We start from the raw sequence: 17028 nt of genomic DNA, 5'->3' as shown, positions 1-17028 counted from the left end.
ATTGCATATTGGCATCATCTTGTTGCATCGCGACCGGAATGCAACCCCAGATCAACGCATCACTTCCTCTCCGGTAAGGAACAGACGCATCGCCTACTTTGCGCAAGCACTGAGGAACAGACCCATCGCCTCCCCCGAAGCAAGGAACCGACGTATCGTTCTCCCTGCAAACCTTTTGTTTATCTTGCATGACGCATCCAAAGGTACTTTGTGAGAAACGTGTCGCATTTACCATAATCTTTGAACTAAGCTATTTCTCCCATTTATAAGTCCTTTTCTTAATACTGTATTGTGGATTTTTGTCATTTGGGTCTTGTGTTAAGTCTATATAAAGAATACTTATTTTTATAAAACCTGTGTGGTGTCCATCTGTAGTGTTTTCACTGTGTTACTGTATGTGTTCACAAATGCTTTACACCCTGCCTCTGAGATAAGCCTTCCTGCTCATGCCAAGCTACCACAGGGTTGAGCAGGGGTTATTTTAGGAGTGTAGCCCCCTTACCCTAACTAGAAGCAATGGTCCCTATTTGGACAAAGGTGCAAACCATTGCCAACCAGAGACCCCCAGTTCTAACAGTGTGTTGGTGTGTGACCTTGGAGGTGGATGTGGAAAGCTCTGGGTGTGTGATGTCTGTCTGGATGTCTGTGGATGTTGTGAGGATGTAGAGTGGCTGGTCTGTGTGTTTGCTGAGTTTACATTTCTTATCTCTGTGTTGGAGTGTGCTGCATGTGGCTCATGATGTTGATGCATTCTCAGGTGTGCGTATGCGTTGAACAGGTTTTGGGCTATGGACGGTGGATGAAGAAAGGGCAGGAGGTGTTGTGGGAGGTTTTAAGACTTGAAAGGTTGCTGTGAGAGAGGGTGAAAGAGCCTGATAAGATCTCTGTATGCCTGCCATGCCAGAGTGAATGCTTGTTGACATGCTTATGGTGGGCATTCAGCACTGCAGTTTGGCCCACAGAGATCCGCCTCAGGACATCTATCCCCCCACACTCAGGGCAGCAGGGGAGACAGGGGCAGGGGCTGAGGTACCTGGTGTGAAGGAGACTCTCCTCTGCTTAGAGGAGCAGGCCCAGACAGCAGTTTGGGGAGCAGAAGGGAGGACGGAGATGGAATGGGGGTTGGCGGACATAGATGAAGTGGATGGTGTTTCAGCTCGGTCCACCACCAGCACTAGGGAGAAGCCACCGAAGGCTGACAAAGAAGAGGATGTTGAAGTGTTCTTTTCTTGCTCCTCCAGGGCACTCCCCTCTCCCTCCAGGGTAGTGGTAACCTCAGAGTCACTATGTTGTTGGGAACCACTGTGGTCAGCAGCAAACCCAATGGTCTTGGGCCTGTATCCTTCACTGCCCTCAGTAGATGCAGTAACGGGTTGAAATAGGTTTTAAACAATTCCTTAAGACCAAAATTCAATCATATCATTACATCACACAATACATCCTCACTGATGAGTACTTGTTCATGGGTCTGTACCTCATCTGCACCATTAGTCTGAGAACATGCATTAATGCCACATAAACTGAGCACAGTCAATCATCAGGGTGTCAGAGCAACTGCCAGATCCATTTGCTTCTGTGAGACTGTCCAAATTTCACCCTCATGTGTGTAGCAAGATATAATATCACTCTCTCAACCTAGGCCCTTGTACCATGGACTTGTTAGTGTAAATTATCTAATGCAATATCTACATGAATTCATCACTACTTATCCACACACGACCTGCAACAAGCAAAAGTCCCAAACCTACTATAGGCAGTACTGCAGGGCAACAAGTAGGGATAAGTGACATCAAATTTTGAACTAACAATTGACATGGAAGTGCCCATTCCACAGAGCTAACATTCCAAGTTACTGTCTCACTTCTGTCCACTGCCATAATGCTGTTCACAGATGCACATGGGTAGACTCGCTATGTGTCACATGCAGTACAGAACAGTAGTATGGAGGCATATAGGGCAAAGTCATGTGAGCTAGCACCATAAATTACCGTTGTACCAGACTCTGCCTAGGTATATCCACATTAAAGCTCAGTTCTTGTGAGCATAACTTTTTCACATTTAAAATGTCTATGCCATTAGGAAACTGAAAGTACATGAGGCATTGTAATGAGGCTGTCCATGAAGCTATCAGAATGGCTGCCACAATGGCAGTAAACTCACCGAACATTCCATGTATTTGTGTTTTAGAAATGGGGGTCGTTAGTTGGCAGTGGCTTGCACCCTGTCCAAGTAGGGACCCTTCCTTCTCATCAGGATGAGTACAGTACACACCTAGTGTAGTGAGGTTGGTGGATTAATTGGAAACATTGCTAAGTTAGCACAAGCTTAGCTGCCATGCTGCTGCATTTGCGCACGTTACTACACAACTTTGTTTTCACTAAACTCTGCTTGTGCGTGTTCACATGAGAACCGTCTGTCTTTCGCGTTCTTTGTTGTTCTCTGTGGTTTTTGTCTGTACATGATGTGCAAGGTCGAAAAACAATGTCCCTTGTTATTCTGCTCTGGTCAGTTCCCCGCACCTAGACATAACACGAAGCACAGCTGCACTGTTGAAAAGCGAGTGCTTTTAATATTGCATGCATGCATGTTAGAGGCACTTGGAGAAAAACCTTTCCAGAGAGAAGAGCTGTGCTTGTCTGGAGATGTAAACCTTTGCATCTAGACTTGGAGGTAGGGGGTCCCCCTGACAAAGCCCAGACGTCTTCTATTTTTATAATAAACTAGTTCCTAGCACAGGGAGTGTGGCAAGGCACAGTAGGCCGTTTTCCACTAGCTTTATAAAATGATATCCCCGTGCATATACTATGGAATTGTAACAATTTTCACTATATTGTGTTTATGCATTCTGCTGTTAGTAATAGCATGTGTACTGCATTTTAGAGCACGTTAGTTAAAATAAACATTTTAAACTATACTGTGTCTCTGATTACTCATGTTGTGGACAAGTATGAGTGAGTGAGCGAAAGAGTGTTCTTGCTCCCTCGACTCCTGAGAGAGTTGGAGTTACATGTTCTGGGTTGTCTAATCATTGGTAGCTTCGCTGTAGTACGGAGAACGAATGAGACACCATAGCTAGTCATATTGGGATTTTGGGTACTAAGGTGGGTAGTTGGTACACCACTATACACCGAGGTCCTGGTTTCCTGCGCATAGTTCTGTATATGTGCAGAATCCCTGCAACACTAGGTTTGCCTGTGCTCAACCCCTGGTAGCTCGCACAGAGCAGTCAGGCTAAACTACAGAGGCAATGTGTAAAGTATTTGTGAATAACCCACAGTAACACAGTGAAAACACCACAAATGGACACCACACCGGTTTAGAAAAATAAAGAATCTTTAAACCAAACAAGGGGAGAGGATGTGGCTTCGCGGCAAAGGTGGTCAACCTCATATCTGGGGAACTGGGGTTCGAGTCTCAGAAACGACGCTCAACATCCTGTGATTCTGGGGAAAATCACTGAATCTCCCTAAGTCTAACAAAAAGGAATGTGTCCTTGTGTAGTAACTGGTGCTCATGTAAGCGCTCTGACACTTTAGGGTCAAGGTTGTGCTATATAAAACGACAAAAATCCAACATACAGATATGACTTTTAAAAGGTAAAGACAGTTCTATTCATAGGAAACTAAAAATATGTCACTCTCAGTACAAAGTACCTGGGATGTGTCAAAATCACAAGCAAAAACAGTCACAGGGAAGTTAATGCGTCGGTTCCTTATGCCCAAGGAAGGGGATGCGTTGGTTCCCTGCTCCAGGTGAGGTGATGTGTTGGTTCCTTACTGCCATGCAGGGGAGGTGATGCATCGGTGTCTTCCTGGAGAGGAGGTGATGCGTTGGTTTCTTACTGTGTGGGGAGGTGATGCATCGGTTTCTTATTTTGGTCCATGTATTGTTGTAGATTTGGCGCTGGACACGCTGGAAGTGATGTGGCAACAGCGAAGGAGGTGCTGCCTCAATTTCTCCAGCCTCCGACCGGTGATACGTCGATTCTTTTTGCCGTCCAAAAGGGCTTACATCGGAGTCAATGCGGTGATCTTCGGCATCAGAGATCATTGCACGGGACTCAGCATGAGGCTGTTTCTCGGGCCTCTGGTAGGTGCTGCGTTGGTTTATCAGCCGCACGGAGCTGTGCATCAGGAATTTCTCCCGCACTGCGGTGCTGCGTCAGAAAATTCAGCTACAAGGAGGGGGAAGCGTCAATTTCGTTCGGAACGTTAGTTCTTGGCATCTTCCTGTAGCAGGAACAACCTCCAGAGGCCCAGAACTTGAATAGGCACCTCCTGGCGGGTCAGAACTCCCAGCAATGGAGTTTCAGGAAGCTGTGGGTGACGTTTTTGTGGCCCTGAGACTTCAGAACAGGAGGCAAGCACACACAAGCCCTTGGAGAATCATCTCAAGCAGGTTTCAAAGCAAAGTCCAGTCTTTGTCCTCTCATTTGAAGCAGCAACTACAGGCCAGCCCAACAAAGCAAAACACACAACTAAGGGGCAGTACTCCTCCTCACAGCTCTTCTCCCTTGGCAGAGATTCATCCTGATTGAGATTCCAGAAGTGATCTAACGTTCCGAGGTTTTAGGTCTAATATTTATACCCCATTTACTCTTTCTAGTCTTTGTCTTAAGAGCCTCTGAGCTCAGTAAAACCAGTTTTGTCCTCCCTGGCCCAGCTTTACTCCAGGAGGTGGACACAGCATTGTGCAGAGTAGACGCAGCCTATTCGGGTGCTAGTGAAAACTCCTCCCACCACTCTAAGGGCCAGATGTACCACAAAAAATTGCATGCACAAATGGGTTACCGACCCGTTTGTGCATGCAATTTTCCTCTGGGCCATGTACTAACACTATTGTGCGAGTCACAAATAATTTGCGACTCGCAAAACAGTGGTTTGCGACTCGCTATTAGGAAGGGGCGTTCCCTTCCTAATAGTGACTCACAAGCCATGTACGAATGTTTTGCAACCACAATTGTGGTTGCAAAACACTCACAATTTACTGCCCTCTTCAAAAGGGTGGTAATGCAGTCGCAAATGGGAAGGGATTCCCAGGGGACCCCTTCCCTTTTGCAAATGCAGGGGGAAATATTTTTTATGGGCAGGCAGTGGTCCTAGGGAAATGCAGTCCCAGACATGGAAGTCTGCTGAGCCCAGCAGGCCACCATCCTTGGTAGGGCCAGCCATTCCCAATGGAGTTGCAAATTGCGAGTGCCTCATTAATATTAATGAGGCTCGCATTTTGCGACCCTATTGGGAATTGCAATCAGTGTCTCTGACACTGTTGTACATTGTAAATTGTGACTCGAAATTTGCAACTCGCAATCGAGCGCATATTGCGAGTCGCATTTTACACTGGTCGTACATCCGGCCCATAATGCAGAAAAGTCTATTTTGCCTGGCTATGAGTCCCCAAGGAAAGGCAGGACACACCTCAATCCCCCTTGTGACTGTCTAGAGTGAATGCACATCCCCAGCTCCTGTCACCGCAAAACCAGATGATGAATACAGAAATAGGCAGAGGCAAACAGAATAGTAAAGCAAGAAATTGCCCACTTTCTAAAAGTGGCATTTTCAAACACACAATGTAAAAACCACCTTCACTAAAATATGGGTTATTAATTTCTGAGTTCAGAGAGCCTAAACATCTTTTCTCTATCTTGTCCCAATGGAAAGTTACACTTGGGAGATATTACAAGGCAGCTCCCATGTTAACCTATGTGACAGAATGCCTTTCAATAGTGAAAAATTAAATGAACAGTAATTCACGCTCAGAACATGCAAAGCCCACCAGCAAATGTCCAACTCTTTGCATACACTGCAACCTGCCCATGGGGGCACCTTGGGCCTACCTGAACGGTGCCTTACATGTAAGTAAAGGGAAGGTTAGGGCCTGGGAAGTGGGTGAACTTGCCAGGTTGACATGACAGTTAAAAACTGTGCACGCAGACACTGCATTGGCAGTTCTGAGACACATGTACAGGGCTGCTCATGTGGGTGGCACAACTAGTGCTGCAAGCCCACTAGTAGCATTTGATTTACAGTACCTGGCACACTCAGTGTACTTTACTAGGCCCTTACCAGTAAATCAAATATGTCAAATATTGGATAACCAATCATAATTGCAATTTACACAGGAAGCACTTGCACTTTGGCACTGATCAGCAGTGGCAAAGCATCTGGAGCACCTAAACCTGCAAAACTAAGTCCAGCACACAACCAAAAATACAGGAGGCAGAGGCAAAAAGTCAGGGGAAAACACGGCAGGGATTCCAGGTCTACCTTTGTGACATATGTATCCATATAACAATGACTTCTGACAAACATGTCACACCAACATGTCAGTATATCAATCCCAGACACATGTCACCATAGAGAGAGTGATGACTCACTGATGCACATGCCCATCCCAGCATAATACATAGATCCTTTTCATTGGCATGCTTAAAAGCAATGGCTGAGATGACTGTACCATCCCAAATATGTGTGTCTGTGTCATTTCATCAAGACATTTAACTGGAAGATGTTAACAATCAATGTCATTGGGTAAGTGTGACTGATGTACCCATATCCTAATATCACACAATTTTGGCTTTCACAGACTCTTTATGCTCATCACTCAATCTTATAGTCATTTACACATTGGCAAACAAAAAAGTATGATGCATACAGATAGTGACTCGTATACACCCTCAGTTCCTGTATGCCACAGGGGTACTTGTACAACATGTAAAGGTACACATGGCTGCATGTAGGCATCCAATAAGCTTTCATAACTGATGTAAGCCAACTCTTACTACTTCACATTACCAAATACCAAGGGAATGTTTGACACAATCACTGGACCCAGTATACATTGAATACCATGCCACAAGTATGTGGTACACCATCACATGAGACACAGAAATAAGGCAGCTAAACTGCAGTCACAAGGCTGACACGTGACCTGTGCAGGACCACTTGCACACATTACATCATGCTGCAATGTAGGATAAGTTTAGATATTACGTTCCCATGTAAACCTGCCGCAGTGGTAAAACATTTTTTATTGGCCCCCGCTTAGTTCCTGTCAACATGACCTATAGTCAGTGATAAACACCATGCACCATCTCCCATGCCTATACATGCAACAATGGTCCTTTTGCGTGGGACATGAGTCAGCTCCAAGCTTGCAGGGATAAAGGTGCCTATAACAAAAGTTAGTTACTCATGCACAATGTCACACTGAAGCCAATACTAACCCCCAACTTTCTGCAGTTGGGCTCTCAATTGTCCATCAAGGGCTGGGTTGCCCACAGCCAGTATGTGAGCCATCAGGGGGGTCATGATCTGGCACACACCCTTACCGCTCTTGGATGCTAGCCCCAGCTTGAACTCCACAATCTTGTGCACCCAGCGCCAGAGATCATCCCACCTCTTGCGACACTACACTGGTTTGAGACATCCAGGGTCCACAACTTCTGGGCGATGGCTTTTCATATGATCTTCTTTTGATGGGCAGTGATCTGTATGGATGCAAGAGATATAGAAATAGTTTTGTAACAGCAATATTTTGTACTTCTGTATGGTAGCTATAACATAGCTTGCCATCAAGCACACACATAATTCTAGGTAGGACACTGTACATGTGTCCATGTCACATGCTACACCGAATAAATACATGGAAATGCCCACTTCTGCTTATGTGATGGTAAACCCCAAGGCTGGGCATGACATCCAAAGACTGAGGCACCCCACTAATATCATGTTGATCAAGCAATCGTAGATGGAATGTGATGTGAGGGACCATGGCACACAGTACACTGTTTTGGAATTCTGAACGGAACATGACCTCTACATGACTGTCCAGACACCTTTACTGCCAGTCCCAGTGCATTGATGCACATGCTACATAGAGGAGAGTAACATAGTGTACACAACATACAAGGACTGAGATCAAAAGGCAAGGGCTCGTATGTGTGACATTCATGACTAAATCTCATTGGTGGGCGTGTAAACCACTCAAATAGACGACCTAGTGAGTAGGCTCAACTGCATTTTGTTTGTACTGCTGTCACAGGACCTTCCTTTAGGCACATGTGGCACTGTAACACATATGACACTAACACTACATTTGTTAGAGGATTGTAATTGGGGATACTTTAGCAAACATGTGTTCTACACCTCTATCTTCCACCAATAGTGTACCTGTAGCTTCACTGTACATGTCTCAGATGTGCAATCAGAAGGTATTGTGGAAGCTATGCAAAAAGTGCCTGTCAACAGACCTGTCTGATTGCAGGGACAGTCATTAGAGTCAGACACTCATTGACACTGGGTAAATGTAAAAAAGTATCAGGTGAGAGCATTCACCTAAGTCACCATCCCTCATTTATTCAATTAACAGCTAATAAGGTAGGTAGGGTTACCTAATACTGTGTCTGGGAACACAAAAGGAGCAGCTGGGCAACAGGAACATGATGATTTGCAGCACGTCTCCTACCACAGTCAGGCCTTGTTTCCTGTGGGCTGAGACCGATTATCCCAAGTGTACCTCCCAATTCCACAAATCTTAACCAATACTTAATCCTCTGCCCATTCCGTATCCAAGCATATTGTTAAGGTGTCTGCGAGTTTCTTATACATTCCAGTCAACAGTTCTGCAAAATCTGATATGGGCTGAGTGTATTGACTAACATCATCCTAGATTGCTTATTACATCATGCATACCTGGCTCATGGTGAGATGCCTGTATAGAGCAATGCGCATATACCATGAAGTGTGTATCCAAGTCAATGTAGCCTCCATTAATAAGAGTAATCCATCGAGATATGCCTGTGATAGATATGGAATTAACCACAGATTCCAATGGTGGCCTCCTCTCCACAAAGTCCTGGGGCCCATAGTCCTTCATAAGTGTGCCCCATGTAAGGGCCATGCAAACTATGCAATTAACATAATGTTTACACTCTGAGGCACAATGTAGCCAATGGGTACGGAAGGTAAGCAGTCAAGCAGAGTGCAGTGAGTAATCTAGACACTTACGAGTGACTCTGGTGAGCCATAGAGCCTGCCCTTTCCCTCACAACGCATGTCATGACTGCTCCCAGAGGTCAAAAACAGCAGGAAGCGAGGGGGAGTTGAATCTATAAGCAGTGTCTGGTGGCAAGTTAAAATCTTCCAAGAAAGCAAGGTATATATAGGCCACGTAGGCGGACTTCGGTGTATACGGCCACAGACATTGGACCGTGGCATTTGCATTTTCCATTGCAGCCTTTGGCTGTGACCGTTGAGGCTGACCACACCTTCTGTGCGGTTCAACTCATCCAGCGGTTGCCGAAGAAGGCTATTCCGTTGGCGATGTCTGATATACACATAGGTGGCCACCTCTGTCGGCGGACACATCCCTTGAACCATGACGCCCGTATTTTATAAAGACAGCCAATGGCTGTTACTGCCGCAGATGTACCGACCTACCATGCAGTTTGGAACCGCCATCAGTCAACGATCCTGTAAGTTACATTGGTCAGACGAAGCCTCCACCATGTCATTCCTCATTACCACATTCAATGTGGATCCGACAGTGAGTCTTCCAAACAACATTTCAATTAGTATGTCACCTTATGTATGGCACCTTTCCTAGTCCTATTCCACTGATCACACATCAGAGTTGTAGATGAGTGTTGTGTTTCGATTTAGATGCCCGTACATAGGTTTCCCTGAATCATGTCCTTATATAGGCACAATTCGCATTGCCCTTATTTAGGCATAGAATCCCTGTCCTTATTTAGGCATTAGCCATGCAATCCAAATACAGGCATGGGCACCTACATCCGTCCATCCCATGTCACAACGAGTTCTTAGAAAACAGACCCTTAAGCCGACGGGACTTTCCCTAGCTAGGATTATTGATTTCTCCAAGAACTCATCTATTATGCATGAACTGCTGTTCCTTAGGGGTTCATCCATGACGTCTTCCTCTGCCCGACTTTACGTCAATGCTAGCATTCCTAAACACCTTCCAGGTATAAATATACCTTCCCTTACCATGGCAAACCACAGCACGGCTCGGCACGACTTGACTGCACGGTTTGCCACGGCAAGTTCGGAAGAGACCATAGCCCGGCCTGACGCACTGACCAGACGCTGTCATGCCTGCTCACAGAAAATCCAGCTTCCAGTGTTCTGACTCCCTTCGCGGGGTGTTGGAGTTTGAGACCCGGAAACAGATTCCCACCTCTCTCCTTCTAAAGGTATGGAGCTGACTAGAACCTAGAGGGACTCTTGGCATACTAGTATATACTATACTATAGAAAACAGCACCTACTTCATACCTCGCACCACACTTGGGTTAGGTACACTGGGGTAGGACTATTTAGAAGCATCAGACGAGTATTCACTTTTTAGCCTGTGTTATTTATGTATGTATATCTAAAAATAGGTCATAGCTAAAAGACAATGCTATTGCAGTATTATTTCTTCTTACTGCTTACGCTGTGCGTGTTATATCTTGATTACTGTCTGAGTGTAACAGCTCATATCTCTTACACGAGAAACAAGACTGTTCAATAAATCCTTTTCTTGAAACGCCCGTCTATCTATTTCTGTGTAACTCTGAAGAAACTAAGCATGCACGATTGACTGAGTGAAACTGTTATCTATTGTTTCCACAATTCTGAGACGCATTCCGATTCTAAGGGAAACAAATTTGTCATGTTTATGCGGTTGTCAGAAACTAATCCCTACTTGTTTATTCAAGAAGTTTCTTGTGACCTCTGAGTTAGCTGGCACACAAAAGTAATTAAGTTTAATGTACTCGATAGGAGCATACTGACCTTAGTCCTATGCAAAAACTATAGTGTATATTATTCCAATACACAGAGCCTCTAAGGGAAATAGGAACTACACTACATGAGTGTGCATCAACACACTGTAGTGCTGTCTACCCCGGCAGTGAAGGTGGGAATGTGTGCAATGCAGACTCTATAAAATGACGTTGCCTTCCAAATGAGTTGTATATATATGATGTTCACTGTGCTGTTACAGACTCGTGTTTTCCAGATTGGGGCAGATAGGTGGAAATTGTGACGATGGCAGTGCATCCTATCCATCAATAATTCACACATATAAATCTGGTCTGTGTTGGTAATGCCTAAAGCTGGCTGTGATGGGTTGTCACACAACAGTGCTCACTGTGGATACATTGTGATCCGCACAAGAGCAGGCATCTCTCTTCCACTTTCCTCATACTAGAACTTGGTATGTATGTCCACTGTCATACACACATGCTGTGCACTGCTCACAAATGCACTACTGTTAAGTTGCATGAGTGTTGGCTATATCTTGCTGTGTGTGTGAGTGTGGACTCTGTGACCACCATCAATAATTGTTTCCATTCCACACATAGGAACCCTGGCAGAGGGAGAAGACGAAGTACTTCAGTATTCCGAACTTTTACAGACCTATTGACAATGGAAGACAGGGAAATCATCAGAAAGTTTTGGCTCAATAGGCAGACAATAGAGGATCTATGTGTCCAGATGGAGCCTCACTTGTGTCCTCGACCGACCTATCGCACAGCTCTGACACCAAAAGTAAAATTGATGTCCACAATGCACTTCTTGGCCACTGGTTCATTTCAGTACATGGTGGCTATAACTGGTGGAATATCCCAACCAATGTTTAGTATGGTGCTATGAGATGTGCTGTCATCACTGCTGATACACATGGAAAACTGCATTCAGTTCCCAGACATGAGGGTTTGACTACAATAAAGGGAGACTTTTACGCCATAGGTCACATCCCACATGTGGTTGGAGCTATAGATGGCACACATATTGGCTTAGTCCCACTGCAAGCCTGTGAACAGGTGTATAGGAACAGGAAGAACTTCTATTCCATCAATGTACAAGTGACATGTCTAGCGGATTTATACATCTTACACGTCTTTGCCAAATTCCTAGGATTCACCCATGACTCTTACGTAAAGCAGAACAGTATCATACCACAGTTGATGCCATAACAACAAAAGGAGAGGGCCTGGCTTGTTGGTGAGTGAGATGTGTCCAACCTTTGTGTGTGATGTATTGTAACATCTTCTGTACATGTCTGCTTCCTAAATGCACCACTCTGTGTCTCCAATCTAGGTGATTCATCATATCCCAACTGCCCATGGTTGTTGGCCCCGCTGAGGAATCCAACAACGCTAAGCGAAGTCAACTTCAATGAGGCCCATGGTAGGACACAGTGCCCAGTGGAGCGGACTATTGGGCTCCTGAAGGCCAGATTATGATATTTGGACTAGTCTGGAGATGCGCTCCTCTACTCACCCAGGGAGGTGTATCAGATCACCGTTGCCTGCTCCATGGTACACAACCACGCATTATGCAGGAACATTCCTCTAATCATAGATGATGGAGACCAGCCGGACTCTCCCCCGGCAAAGAGGAAGGAGTTGACATGGCAGACAGCTCATCAACAACTTCTTTCCTTGAGTGTACGTATGCTGTGAGATGTCATGACTGTGACCGTTACTGTGGTTGTGCAGCTGTGAGAGTGTAGTTGATGGTTGACTGTTTAGGGTTCATAATTGTGGCTGACTCTTTGCTGGTCTGTCAGTGGAGGAGCTCTTCACAAATGCACACAATGTTGATTTGTGTAGTTTTATTTTCTCCAGGTACCATGTACTGCAGATGTAAATTGTGATTGTTGTCCTATGTATGATTTGTCAACCTTATATCAGAATTTTTGCCTCTTGTAGGTAGCTTTGCCCTTTCATCGTCATTTGGACATTTCAGGGTAGTGACATCAGCAGTTGTAGGATGCTGTCCTGTGGTGCAAATTGGACATGGGATATACCTGGGAATGTCGGGCATAGACTTTTAGTATACGACTACGGTAGCAAGGCAGCTTGCACAGTGATAGGATGGGAAGTTGCGATTACACCATAGGATTTCTGCCCTTTTGTGTGGTGGTCCTTTGGCAATATGTGTGGCATTATGTTAAACTACACACTGTGGTCGTTTTCCCAAAATATGTTTGTCTTTCTTCACATTGGCTAGATACTTATTGTCTATGAGCTGGATGTAGGTGTTCATGTGTGTTATCATCTTATGCCACAGAGCTTGTTGGACACTACTGGTAAATGTTTGTGACATCCCACCAGATGCTGCTACACTTGTTTGGAACGTACCTGTGCTCAGTTACTGTGTTGATTCCCTATTGTGGTACCTAGTAATATATGATGTGGGATTCCCTTTGTGGGTTAGTTGATGTGGCTCTAGCTGATTCCCTGACACATTTGTAACCTTACTACTGACTTTGGCATTGTCTGATGTCTCCTCTCCAAACCTGTTTTTGAGGTCTGACCATGACATTTGTGGTAACTGACAGTGATCATTTCACAGATGTGTCAATTTACTCTGTGGACAACATTATGACCTCCTAAGGTTTGAACACTGTAATAAAGATGTGTTGAGACTGTACACTTCTATGTGTGTATTGACTGACATGTTTGGTATACTCAAGTGGACATTTCACAAGTTTGACAAGTCCATGCATACTGGCTCTACTCACATTTGGTGATACACAAGGTGCTGACTTCATTATTTGACAGATGTGAATGATACAACAAGAGCAACTGGATGTGTGAAAAGTGCATTAATGAAGTGCATTTTGTCAATCATGTACTGTTGCAGGGATTCTGCTTATACATAGAACTATGCGTAGAACCCCAGGACCTCAGTGAATTGTGGTGTACCAGAAACTCACCTCAGAACCCAGAACCCAGTATCCAGCTAGCATAAGTGTCCCATTCGTTATCCGAGATTTAGCTCGGCGGTCCCAATGAAAAGACAACCCAGAACAAGCGACTCAGTGTACTCTCAGGAATGGTGGGAATCGGAAATACCTGTTCGTATATTATTCTCACATCAGTCCACAACAAGAATAAACAAAGACACGGTGAAAATAAAAAGAGTTTATTTTATAGACCATGTGTCCTAAGATGCAGTACTTTGGCTAATACAAGCAGACAAATGATTATAATTAAAACCATCAGCATCGTTACAGTACCATAGAATATAAAGGGAGTGATCATGTTATAAATGACAGTGGATACTACCACCTTCCCTTTACTAAGAAGCTAATATTATTATTATGCTAATAAAAGGTCTCTTAGGCTTGAAGGGGGGACCCCATACCTCAAAGATCAGCTTAGTGAAATCACATCACAGGAGCATCAGAAGTCTTCTCGCAGGAAGGCTCGTCTTCGGTCTGAATATTAAACATGCTGTCTGTAATATTAAAAGCACCAACATTCAGGTATTCGCAGCTGTCTGTATGTTATGGCTAAATAGTGAGTCGATCAACCTAGAGTGGAAAACATGCATTGTCCAACGACCCAGACTGTTCTTGTTACACCATGTACAGACCAAGGTCGCTGCGCAGAGCTCGGGATGGTAACAACAGATTGCTCTCGTGTGAGGCAAAGCGCGAGCCAGCAGTTTGTTTAAACAATAACATGTAGATGCAGTGTCGTGCGCAAAAGCCGCAAGATGGCTTTCTAACATCTAACGTGGTTATGCTAACTTAACAATGTATGTACGTATTAAGGGATTCCTTACTACAGTACAGAACATTTACAGTGCAATGGTGAACACACAAGGGAAAAGTTGTGAGCAGTGGTGGATGAAATCAATTCAATTCAATAACACTTTATTCGGTTGCAAAATTAAATGTTAAAATTATTAAAAACATATAATTATATTATCAGTAAAATAATGGACCGGATTCGAAAACATAATTTCATTTCTCAGTGTGTTACATCATGATCAATTTCCTACACTTAAAAATATTTGTTAGAAAAGTGGTTACAGAAGCTATCACAAATTCTGTCTCTAGCTGTTGTAGGGCCATGAATGCTGGACGGCATTGCCTCATACCAAATTTTTTTAAAACAGGGGTAATCCATAGTTTCCTCTGTACGGAATAAAATTTACAAAAAATACCACATTTATAGTTGATTGTCCAGAGGTATCATCGCATGGGCATTTACACAGTTCTTTCGACCAGTCATTTACATCGGAGAAGCTTATCGATCTGTGCAGAATGCCCAGACGGAAACGCATCAATAAAAATGTATCATAATCACGTGTTATCAGATCTAGGTACAGCTACAATTTAAAAGTTGTTACTATGAGGTTATATGCCTGAACCATTGTTTTATTCATTTCCACACATAACCTCTGTTCACTCAGAAAACTTAAGCATCCATTTTTAAGGTCTTTCCTTGTTATCCTGTGCATGGAAAGGGGGTCGTCATAAAAATCTTGGTGGCCCATATTATATAAAAACGATTTGACATATAGCAGCCATCTGACTTGTTTCACCCCATCCAGACCCATACAACCTGTGAGAATCACGCGATTAAACTTCATTTCCCCTATTGTCCATACCCTATGCCACAACAGGACCGGTTGGATCTTTATAATATCTTCCAGATATAACAACCCTAGTTCTGCATGGCATATGAAAGAGGAGGTACTGTTTGGGACCATCAGTAAAAACCTCTGAAAAATATTTTCAGCTACCTGGATAGAGTTGACATCCATATGCCCCCATATACCAGCTCCATACGAAGCGACAGTGACACATTTCGCTTTATAGATGTTCAATAATTCCACCGTTGGGCGTCTGCCCAATTTCCTACTAAAATTAGATAGGGCAGTCAGAGTCCTTATAAACAGTAATCTTCTTATTTTAACTGCCTCCACCCATGATCCCGTGCGTTCAAATAAAATTTGAAGGTAGGAAAAAGTATTGGTGCTTTCAATCTGCTTTTTATCAATAAAAATTGTTCTAGGCTTTATACACCCTGGCCCGCAATTCATTATAAATGTTTTAGATGAATTAATAGTTAGGCCCCTCTCCGCCATAAAATTTGCAAAGCTATTTACAACCCTTTGAAGTCCCTGTGATGTACGAGCCATAAGAACCACATCATCTGCATAGTAATGCAGGGATGGGTCGTTTATCAGCTTCTGGTAAATCCCTGCAGTCCTGTACTAAAACCCTATCTAAACTATTTATATACAATGTAAAAAAAAAAGGGTGCAAGAACGCAGCCTTGTCTCACACCACGCCTCACTTTAAAGTGTCTAGTGCATTCCCCCTGCCCCAAAACTAACCCAAGCCTTTGCCCCTTAATATAGGTGCCTTAGATAAGAAATCAAAACCACTTCCACACTCATCTCCTCTAAAATTATCCATAGTTTGTTATGCATTACGCAGTCAAACGCCGATGATAGATCGACGAATGCCATGTATAAGAGTCCTTTTTTAGCTTTAATGTACTTGTAGATTAAGGCCTTGCTCAATTGTACCTAGCTTCTTGCGAAAACCATATTGTGGGTCACTTATCACTGCCTGTTCCTCCGCCCAGTCTTGTAATCTGTTCAGTATTACTCGACCCACAATTTTCACGTTAGAATCTAGCAGGGATATTGGCCGGTAACAAACCGGGTCAGCCCTGTCACCTTTTTTAAAAATAGGTACCAAAATGGATTCATACCATGTAGATAAAAAAACAGTGGAGCCACAGGCATTAAAAACTTGTGTCAGCAATGGGGCCCATAATTCCATATTAGCTTTGAAGATATCAACAGGGACACCATCCGGGCCAGCGGCCTTTCCTCCCAGGCTTTTAATAGCCAGATTTACCTCACTGAGGTCAAAATGCAGTTGTGCTCCTTGGACCTTTGGAGGTTTTACTTGCCCAACCTAATTTTCTATAATAATTTGAGGTCCTAAGTGTGAATCATTATACAGAGCGGAGAAGTGCTCTATCCACGCCTGCTCAGTTATTGCCGCCTCTATAGTGGCTATATCTCTAACTATCAGAAAAGGGGCATTAACGGCCTTCCAGAAGGCGCTAGAGTCTCTGCTAACAGAGGCTTCGCGTAGAGCTATCCATGCATCTGCTTTTAACACATTTCTTCTCTCTTTTAAGGCACAATTATACTCTTTGCGGGCTTCTCTGATCCTGTCCTTATTTTTATCTTCCATA

General features: G+C 44.0%; 1 long non-coding RNA gene across 2 annotated transcripts in view; it reads left to right on the top strand.

The window, feature by feature from the left end:
* Positions 1-17028, top strand: part of LOC146865693 (uncharacterized) — a 177593-nt gene that overhangs the window by 5693 nt on the left and 154872 nt on the right. For both annotated transcript variants that reach the window (XR_014970334.1, XR_014970335.1), the window contains exon 2: positions 12110-12459. This is a non-coding gene — a long non-coding RNA (uncharacterized LOC146865693). The remainder of the gene's footprint in view (positions 1-12109; positions 12460-17028) is intronic.

This window comes from Triturus cristatus, chromosome 2_1, assembly GCF_964204655.1.
Source record: "Triturus cristatus chromosome 2_1, aTriCri1.1, whole genome shotgun sequence".
In the NCBI taxonomy this organism is placed as follows: domain Eukaryota; kingdom Metazoa; phylum Chordata; class Amphibia; order Caudata; family Salamandridae; genus Triturus; species Triturus cristatus.
This window is presented reverse-complemented; position numbering and strand designations above follow the sequence as displayed.